We start from the raw sequence: 10281 nt of genomic DNA, 5'->3' as shown, positions 1-10281 counted from the left end.
TATATTTGGACTCCTTTTTGAAAATCTATACAATATCTGCTGTTTTATAGCCACATCATATTTTCCAACTTTCTCTTATGATATTTTTTTTATTTCTTTCCAAGAATAAAAGCACATATTCTTTTTCCAATTCTATAAGTTCAAATTATATAAAAAGGAAATTCATGTCAACAAGCTGATGCACAATACCATGCTTCTGCCTCAGATCATATGCACTTTTCTGTTAACAGACACTGAACTGTCTTACTATGCTACTTGCTAAGAAAAAAAGTGACAGATTGATTCAACTGGATATCATTGAAGGTGAAATATTACTTTAAGAGGCTAAAGAATTCATATACTCTTATATGAGTTGCAAACTCATATAATTACAAACTGCCTTCTCCCTGTTCATAGAATCATAGAATCACAGAATCATAGAATATCCTGAGTTGGAAGGGACCCTTAAGGATCATCAAGTCCAACTCTTGACACCGCACAGGTCTACCCAAGTTCAGACCATGTGACTAAGCGCACAGTCCAATCTCTTCTTAAATTCAGTCAGGCTCGGTGCAGTGACCACTTCCCTGGGGAGCCTGTTCCAGTGTGCAACTACTCTCTCTGTGAAGAACCCCTTCCTGATGTCCAGCCTAAACTTCCCCTGCCTCAGCTTAACTCCATTCCCGCGGGTCCTGTCGCTGGTGTTAATGGAGAAAAGGTCTCCTGCCTCTCGACACCCCCTTACGAGGAAGTTGTAGACGGCGATGAGGTCTCCCCTCAGCCTCCTCTTCTCCAGGCTGAACAGGCCCAGTGCCCTCAGCCGTTCCTCGTACGTCTTCCCCTCCAGGCCTTTCACCATCTTCGTAGCCCTCCTCTGGACACTCTCCAACAGTTTCATGTCCTTTTTATACTGTGGTGCCCAGAACTGCACACAGTACTCGAGGTGAGGCCGCACCAGCGCAGAGTAGAGTGGGACAATCACCTCCCTCGACCTACTAGCGATGCCGTGCTTGATGCACCCCAGGATACGGTTGGCCCTCCTGGCTGCCAGGGCACACTGCTGGCTCATATTGAACTTGCTGTTCCAGTGTATAAAGATCAAAATAGAGACTTGGTGTCAAAGCAACTATGGTTAAAGTTCATGTCAAGGAAAGAAACTTTCCCTCTTCAAACTTTATCTGCTTCAGAGTGATGGTTGTAACCTTCATTGCATTTAACTGCAGGTCTTTCAAATTCAGTTGACAAAACTGACATCAAATTGACAAAGAGAGTACTTAATTTATTTTGAGATGGAAGGTTTTTTTGTGTGTGTGTGTGTGTTTTTTTTTGTTTTTGTTTTTTTCTCCTTGGTCTTATTGGAAAGAAATACTTCATGCTAAACAATCTCATAAATTCACTTTGCCCTATTCATCTTTTGCTATAATATTTTAAGGGAACTGACATTTAAGGAGTTGTCTTAACTGCCAGCAAAGATGGATTAGTTCAGAATGTACGTTGAGCAATTAATTTATAAAGGACTGTCAGTATCACTGAAGAAAGTTGACTATAATCCAGTGAGGTTATATTCCTAGTATTAACTATACTATGATGAAATGTCATATTCTTAGCACATTAAGTTTCAGGTATCATTCAACACAATTGTGCTTTTTCCTAACAATTATGAAGATGGTCATAGGCCTTCAAGGTATAACTATAGATCTTCTTAAATGTATAATATATGGAAGAAAGAAGTGGGAATATACAACTTCATTAAGGTTGCAGCAACTTCTCCTGTTTAGAGAAAGGATGGGTCTAAGCCAGAAAGAACAATAAGAACAAACCACGGAATCTCATACATACACAGGAAAATCTGTCTGTAGTTTTATTCTGCTATGCAAAACAGAAGTGTGACATTACTTCTATTTGAGTGGCCTGTACTGTAATTTGTGTGCTGTTTGATAAGCTTAACCCTGAAAGCTGAAATAAACAGAAATCATATTTAAAGTTTTGCCTTCTCAGGTGTATGTGAAAGTTAAAGTACAATCTCAACCACATTATACTTTTAGAACTGCCCACAAAAGTCACATAAGTCTTAAAGTATTTCATAAATTTTTAAGAATCTATTATTAAGAAACTATGCATGAAACTATTCATTTATGCTGCTTTGGCTTACTCATGATAATCAAACTATATTTATTGACTCTATGGTCTTCAGCCACACTAAATAAAATGTTTATGTAAAATCTCATGGTTTAAATGACTAGTGAAAACTCATTAAGAAGCTTGCAACATCATCCATTCTTCGTGAATACAGATGTTTTGAAAAATGTGTTACTTGACAGGAGGAGTTATGTATTGGGTGAGGGGTAGAGATGTTTAAACTTCCTTTGACTTAGAAGCTTCCTACTCATCCTTAGAAGCTGCCATTTTTTCCCATGAAAATAAAATAAAATCCTACTTCCCAACTTGCATGACTTTTAAACTTTGTTATGGACAGCCAAAAACAGCCTGAAAGTGATCATTTTATAACTGGTTCTTTCTTGTTGCACATCTCTTCTAATAAATACATTGAAATTACATCAAAGTTTCCTTGTTTAGTGAAAATGACTGTTTTGTTATAACATTATTAAAGAGAAAACTCTTGCTGGAGAAAAATTACTGTTTCAGATTCTGAACAGCCAAGGAATGACACAAATGCAATAGTAAGAAGTTAATGAGGGCAATACAGAACCAAGTTCCATTGAAAAGAATTGAAGTGCTAAGCTTGCTTAATCTTACTTTGTCAACAGAATAGACGCTCTTCTTTACTATTAAATAGCTGTACTGTTTTTCGTGATGTCTCTGATGTCCTATTTTCAAGTTTTTCAGGAAAAAATGCCAGATGGGAGAGTATTTTAAAGTCTTTTTGCTTAAATTGTTGAAGTTAGAGGACTAGATACTTTACTGTGTGGAGTATTCTTTTCATGTTAGTTGTCTTGTAGGGGGTTTATTTGGCATGCTAGGACAAACCAAGCAAGTAGCTAGTTTACAATAATGGCAAGGAGGCTTTGTGAATGAAATGGTGAAATCCATTTAACTACTGTTTCTGGTATGTATTTTGAATCTTAATTGTTGTATTGGCTAATTATTTCCCTTCCCCTCCCACAGTCTTCCTTGCTCATTCATACACTTCTTGTTATTTACGATTTGCTTACAACCTGCGGTATTATTAAAAGCTATGATCTATGAAGGGAGATTGAGCAGCAGGCTAAATTTCTTCACTGCAAGAAGTACAAAGTCATTTAATTACATGTTATACTTTTCCACCTAACTGTTCTGCTTTCCATGCAGAAAAAGAAAAGGTTATTGCATTCTGTAATGGAATACAATTCATTACTGGCCAACAGGACACCCTATCTACCACAGAGAAACATATTTTTTATAAAACATTGCATTTTTAAGCTGACAAAATCAGACTCTTTTTGGAATAGCATCATGCGATGCAAAAGAAAGTCTGTATTGATGAATTTTTACGCAGTTGTGGTTTAACCCCAATAGGCAGCCAAGAACCAGCCAGCCACTCTCTCACTCTCCCTCCTCAACAAAACAGGCAGAAAATATGATGAAACAGCTCATAAGCTGAGATAAAGACAGGGAAATCACTCACCAATTACCATCACAGGTAAAACACACTCAGCTTAGTGAAGATGAATTTAACCTGTTACCAATTAATAACAGAAGAGAACAGTGAGAACTAAAAGCAAACTCAAAACATCTTTTTCCCATCCACCTTCTTCTACCTCCTCTCCTCAGGCAGTGCAGGGGGATGGGGACTGGGGGCTATGATCAGTCCATAAAACTTCATATCTGCTGTTCCTTCCTCCTTATGCTCTTTCCTTGCTCCAGTGTGAGGTCCCTCTCATGGAATGCAGTTCTTTACAAACTGACCCTATGTGGGCTTTCCATAGGCTGCAGTTCTTCAAGAACTGTTCCATCATGGGTTAGTACCAGGGGTGCAGTCCTACAAGAATGGACTACTCCAGCATGGGTCCCTCACAAGCTGCAATTCCTATGAGACCACCAATCCTGTGTGAGCTCCACTCTGTGGGCTGGGCTGGAGTTCTGGACTAGACTATGGTTCTCTATGGGTTGTAGCCTCCTTCAGACCATATCTCCCTGCTCCATCATGGGATCCTCCATGAGCTGTAGCATGGAAATCTGATCCACTGTGGTACCCCAAAAACTGCAGGGGGACAGCCTGCTCCACCATGGGCATCTCCAGAGGCCACAGGGGAACTTATTCTCCAGCACCTGGTGCACCTCCTTCCCATCCTTCTTCACTGACCTTAGTGTATACAGGGCTCTTTCTCTCACATTTTCTCAGTCCTCTCTCCCAGTTGATGCATGGCATTTTCACCCTTTCTTAAATCTGCTCTCATAGAGGTGCAACCAACATCACTCAATGCCTCAACTTTGGCCAGCAATGTGTCCATTTTGGAGGTGGCTGGAAATGGCTCTTATCTAAACATAGGGCAGCTTCTAGACTTTTCACAGAGAGGCCAGTTCTGCAGTCCCCTGCCTGCCAAAACTTGCCTTATAAACCCGATACAGCAGTGCACACATGTTGAATGCAGCACAGTTGGGTCTCAGAATAGATAGAACCTAGTAGGCTACCATCATCAAACTACTTCAAAATTCACCTTCAACACAGTAATGTTAAATTGTCAGTTTATTGATGCTGTCAGTTGCTTGCACAGGTAAGAAGTAAGAAGTCCAGTGAAATGTACCACCTTTTTTTTTCAGTCTCAGTTCTGCAGAGAACTCTGGAAACACACCTGTCAACGTTAAATTATTTCTGGCAATCTGAACCTACAAAGAGCAAATACATGCCAAGGTTCTTTCTGTCATTAAGAAATTCTCCATGCTGCTGTTGACTGTGCAGTCTGACACACCTCTCCTGACTTTGAAGAAAGTTCAGGAATGAGAATCATAGTAGCTGTGGTGCAGAAAGTCTGAGGCTAAATTGCCCAGGATGTATGTTCATACAGCCATAGCCAAACTACTTATAACATTTGAGCCAGCTGGTTTATAGTAAATTCTGATATCTGTGCTACAAATAAAATTGCCAAGTGAGGCCATTAAGCTATGACAAGCTGCTCATTAAAGCAGTCATTTACATTAAAGACTGATGAATTTACATGATTTTTTTTTTTTTTTTGGTGCAATTCTACTTAGAACTGTATTTTTTTCCTAGTTAGTACAGTTGAAAGCAAAGCCTAAGCTATGTGAATTTTTTAAGGGAAAAACAAAACAAACAAACAAAAAATGATTTCGAAAATTCCAAATACATATGTAATGTCATTTGCAAATTACCCTACTCTCTCTACCTAGAGACTTTACCAGCATACATTCAATGCATGGATATAAGTAGCATTTCATTGAGTGATTTACAGTTTCCATTATTTGACAGTTTATCTGTTACTGCAAAAGACATCTTTTCTGAATAGTCCATAACTATACTGATGAAAAACTGATTCTGTTTTAAGGGTGTAAAAAGTACTTTATGGATGTTTAGCAAGTGGGATGGGGGTTGACTTTTTCAGGTAGATTGAAGACAAATAGAGATTTATTTCTTATGACACTGACCTTATTGTTTGTCTGTTTGCTATATGATTATTATTTTATATATATATATTTTAACTGCAACATTTTCTGTGTTATCTGCAGGGATTGTTTTTTTGTTTGTTTGTTTTTGTTTTGTTTTTAATTCCTTGGCCATATATTCTAGTGTTGAGGTTCTACTTTTTAACCTCATTTAACCTCATAACATATTAACCTCAGAAAAATAAAATAGCTTAAAGATAGTTATAAATCCTAATTTTATAGCACTGATACTATATATATACTATATATAGCTTTTCAGTATTGGAAGTTTTTTTTTTTTTTTTTTTTTTTTTTTGTTAGTAATGTTTTATTTAGGGCTGTTTTAGGGCTATTTCATCACATCGTATTTGAATCTAATGCCCTTTAAAAAACTTCTGTTTACATACAAATGAATTTTCATTTTATTTTATTTATTTTATTTTAGAGGATATTTTTCATTACCTGGGTGTGCAAAAAAATTGGTATATTACCTTTTAATATGTGATTAACTAATGTACTGCTTGAGGTGTATATAACCAGGTGGATCCTGCTATTGATACAAGAGTAAAAAAATGTTATTTTTTTGTGCTCATGTCCAAAGTATCTGGAAAGATTAAGGATTTCTTTCTAACTTATCTTTCTAACATACCTTTCTTCCAGTGTTTCTATTGTTGCTTTTCTGCTATTGATTCCTGATAGAGTGTACTTGAAGGGAGGGACTGTTTTTATTTTCCCCAGGTTTCTTGATTCTCTCTTAAGTGGCAAACACCTGTTTTTAAGCAAGGTTTTGAAAGGTGATGAAATTTTTTGATAGCTGTTACTGGAATGCAGCTTGTTCTTGAATTAAAGTGTTACTTTTATATATATATATTATTCTTATTATTTTTTGTTGTTGTTTATTATGTTACTTGTAATACGAAGGTATTTCTTTCACAGTTACACAGAATAGTTAAATTTATCAGTTTCTTTCTTTCTTTCTTTCTTTCTTTCTTTCTTTCTTTCTTTCTTTCTTTCTTTCTTTCTTTCATGAGAGTGAGAATTATTGAGCCAGGTAACCTGATATGGAGGCAGATGTGTATTTTAAGTTGTTCACAGCTTTTCTTTTTTTTTTTTTTGGTGCTGAACATTTCAAGCACGAAAGACTGATTTTCCATGAAGATATTATATGAAAGTCCTTGTTCAAGATTCACTTATGTTCTGGCAAGAGCTGTGTTTGGCAGTGATATATGGATACAGTTGAGTAAACTGCATCCAGTGTGAGAGGTGAGTAAAATATGGTGTCTGAGTGTAAATGCCTGTTGTACCTCCACTCAGTCAGCTCTGTTTTTATAGGCAGAAGAGATCTCTATAATTCCTTTGTTGGTTGCACAAAATTTCTTCCACATCTTTGGTCATCTCTTTTTGCTCTTCTCTTAATTTTATCCACTCTGCCATAACCTTCCAAAACTGAAAGATATAATATCAAAACTACATACATTTTAAGAGCGGGAGACACCAAGAATTAAGATAGTCCATAATGACATTCTATCCCTTACAAAGTTCCTTCCTAATCATCCCTAAAGTCTGATTTGCTTTTTAGACTTCTACAAGACTCTGAACTGATGTTTCTTTATCTGTCACGATCCTAAAATCTTTTCCCTGAATGTCAAGGGCTAGCTCAGATAGCATAATTTTGTTAAGGTAGCATTGTTATTGTTGTTATTATTATTATTAATTATTATTATTATTATTATTTTGTGTGTGTGCGTGTGGGAATCTCTATACATTTATCTATGTTATATTCAGTTTCCTACAGAATCTTGAAGTCCTCTGCAATTCTTCACAGATGGCTGTTATTTTTAATCTTCTGAATTGTTTTGCATTATCAAAAATTGTTGAGATCTCACTCTTCTCCTTTCTCAGTTTGTTTACCAGTCCAGTAAACAAACACAGCACCGGTCCCAGCACAAATCCCCAAGCAACCTCACTGGTGATCAAGTCCTTTGTGAAAACAGATAATTTGCTTTTACTTCCTGTCTTTTCACCAAGCATTTTTCCATTCAAGATCATTTTCACCAATTATTTATCCATGTAAGGATCTTTTCCTCCTGTGCCCTAGACACCTTATTTCCTGAAGAGCTCTTAGTGAAAGCTTTCAAAAAAGCTTTACAAATCCAGGATGCTTCAATTATTTTGATCTGCATTATTCATAGGTTTGCAAATTTCAGCAAAATCCAGTGTACCTATGATACATTATTTTCTTTTAAAACAAAAATTTGTTGTTTATATCATCATATTTAGACAGGTGTCCACACCTCTGTACTTCATTATACTTCTTACAGTGATAGTAGAATGTGAATGTCAGGCTTACAAACCTCTAGCTTCTTGTATCTCCTGCTATTTTGCAGTCCTCCCCTAATAAAGCAGTTTCAGGGAAGAGGCTAGTAGTTTAGCTATTTCATATTTCAGTTTTTCATTTTCATTTTTCATTTCATTTATTTAATTTTGCAGTGATTGCCATCTGGCCTTCGCAGTTTGTTTCCTTTGATTTATTAATTTGTTCCATAACCTCTCCTTCTACCATTTGATCTTCTGTTCTGCTCCCTGCACATAAGGAAAAGAACCACTCCAAGCTCAACAATTAATACACCAAATTTGTTTTGTTTTTCTGCAATTCATTCTTCTCTTAGACAGCAAATTTTATACTGAGGTCATTTACTCTTCCTATGAACTGTGTAGCACCATTAGCCTACTATGGCAACTATAAAATATGTGAACCTGCCTAGAAATAGAGGAGACTTTTGAAGGCCTTTGACATTTTATACTGGGTTTATGTAAGCACCCAGTAAGGCTTTGTCAACAATATGTACCTTTAATCTCTCCACAATCACATAGTGTCATTAGTCCTTTTTATTTAAGGGAGAACATTAAGATTCTATGTAGAGAGGGAAAATAAGAGATTTATTTCACATATCAGAATTCATATGCTAAACATTTTGTAATCATGTCAAATACTAGGAATGTATACTGCATGTAAATCTACTAATGAAATTGTTAAACTTAGTCATGCCATTAGTTATCAGGAAGGATATCTTGAAGGTTGTGTAACATCATATATTGGAGAAATAAAAAGTTTTCAAACAGAGAAGTGATCTGTGCTTCCTTTTACTGTTTTTTTTTGTTTTGTTTTGTTTTGTTTTTAATTATTTTTTTTTTATTTCTTTCTCCCAAATGTGGAAAATTTTTGAAGAAAGGATAAAAATACCTTTAAAAAGGAATATTGATGACAAATGTCTCCACTAATTTCCTTAAGTGATGTTCTGTATTTGAAAGTGAAATTAAAAGGAATTAGGCAAGAAGACTAACATAAAGTTGAAATAAAATAAAAGCATACAAAAAAAAAATGTAGAAAAAAAATATATTTTAGGTATGTAAGCCTTTTTTTTTTTTTTAAATCAGCTTTAGTCCTAAGTGATGTTGTTTGTTTGCTTGTTGTTGTTTTCTCCTTAACTGCAGTGCTCTTTGCTGTGCATTTGATGTTTTAAGTGTGTTCTCTGCCCATTTACATGAAGTAGTTGCATTGAAATATTTGGTACTGACAAGTTTGAGTGGCATGGTAGGAAAAGTTATTTCCTCTTGCAATCTTACCATTTTTTTACAATGATATAGAAAGACTGCATCTCATAAGAAATGTCCAAAGTTCATATTCAAGATAATATAAGACTGTGAAATCTTCATTCATTTATAATGTAGTACACCTCAACCATAAATATTAAGTATGGACTTGTTGTAGATTAACCCTGGTAGACAGCAAAGACCCACACAACCATTTTCACCCTCTTGTGATGGGGAACAGAACTGGAAAGGTAGACTTGTAAGAACTCACAGGTTGAAATAAAGACAGTTTGTAAGGTAAAGTAAAAGCTGCACACATAAGGTAAATAAAACAAGGGACTCATTCACTACTTCCCATTAGCAGACAGGTGTTCAGCCACTTTCTTGGAAAGCAGGGCTCAACGTGTGTTAACAGTTTCTTGGGAAGACAAATGCCATCACTCCCAATGTCGCCCCTTCTTCTTTTCCCCAGTTTTTATTGCTCAGCTTAACATTATTAAAGAGTTATGAGCTGTCGAAGTATTTAGTCATTTAGAGTATTTAGGTCTAATATTACCTCCATTTGTCTCTCTTCTCTGCTATACAGATTCCTCTGGATGGATTCACCTCTGATTCCTGGTAGCTTCTCTTCAATTGTATATGATAGGTCAACAACTGGCTGAAGATTTTCTAGTAATTTTTTGTTCATAAATTGACTTATTTTAATAAAAATTATACCTATGTCATGTTACTAACCAGTTCATCATTAGGTTCTCTTCTAAAGCAGTCTTTTTATTTAAAGTTTGTTAACATCATGTTAACATCATTAGATGATCTTTAAGGTCACTTTCAGCCCAAACCATTCTATGAGTCTCTATATATTCTATGCTAGCTAGAAACTTGATTTGAAACAATGCAAAATTGCTCAGAGTTAAAATGACGTAGAGAAATGGCTGAAATAAAGCTGAGAACAACACTAAAACAGTCAGACTTTAATGATAAGTCAGGTCTAATATTTTTAGACAATACTTGTTTGTGAATACCTCTTCCCTCATCATCCCCCCCCCCCCCCAAAAAAAAAAAAAGGTAATGATTTCAGATAATTGTGTTGAAGGTAATGATTTCAGA

The 10281-nt window shown here is 35.8% G+C and overlaps 1 long non-coding RNA gene across 1 annotated transcript; it reads left to right on the top strand.

Annotated features, from left to right (window-relative positions):
• Window positions 1-6400: 6400 nt before the first annotated feature.
• LOC110351713 (uncharacterized) lies at window positions 6401-9904 on the top strand. The gene is made up of 3 exons (XR_002399480.4): window positions 6401-6501; window positions 6714-6843; window positions 9761-9904. It is a non-coding gene; the product is annotated as an uncharacterized lncRNA (long non-coding RNA).
• Window positions 9905-10281: the final 377 nt, after the last annotated feature.

The sequence above is a fragment of the Anas platyrhynchos genome, chromosome 2 (genome assembly GCF_047663525.1).
Source record: "Anas platyrhynchos isolate ZD024472 breed Pekin duck chromosome 2, IASCAAS_PekinDuck_T2T, whole genome shotgun sequence".
In the NCBI taxonomy this organism is placed as follows: domain Eukaryota; kingdom Metazoa; phylum Chordata; class Aves; order Anseriformes; family Anatidae; genus Anas; species Anas platyrhynchos.
Note: the sequence above shows the minus strand (reverse complement) of the source record. Positions and strands in the feature narration are given on the sequence as shown.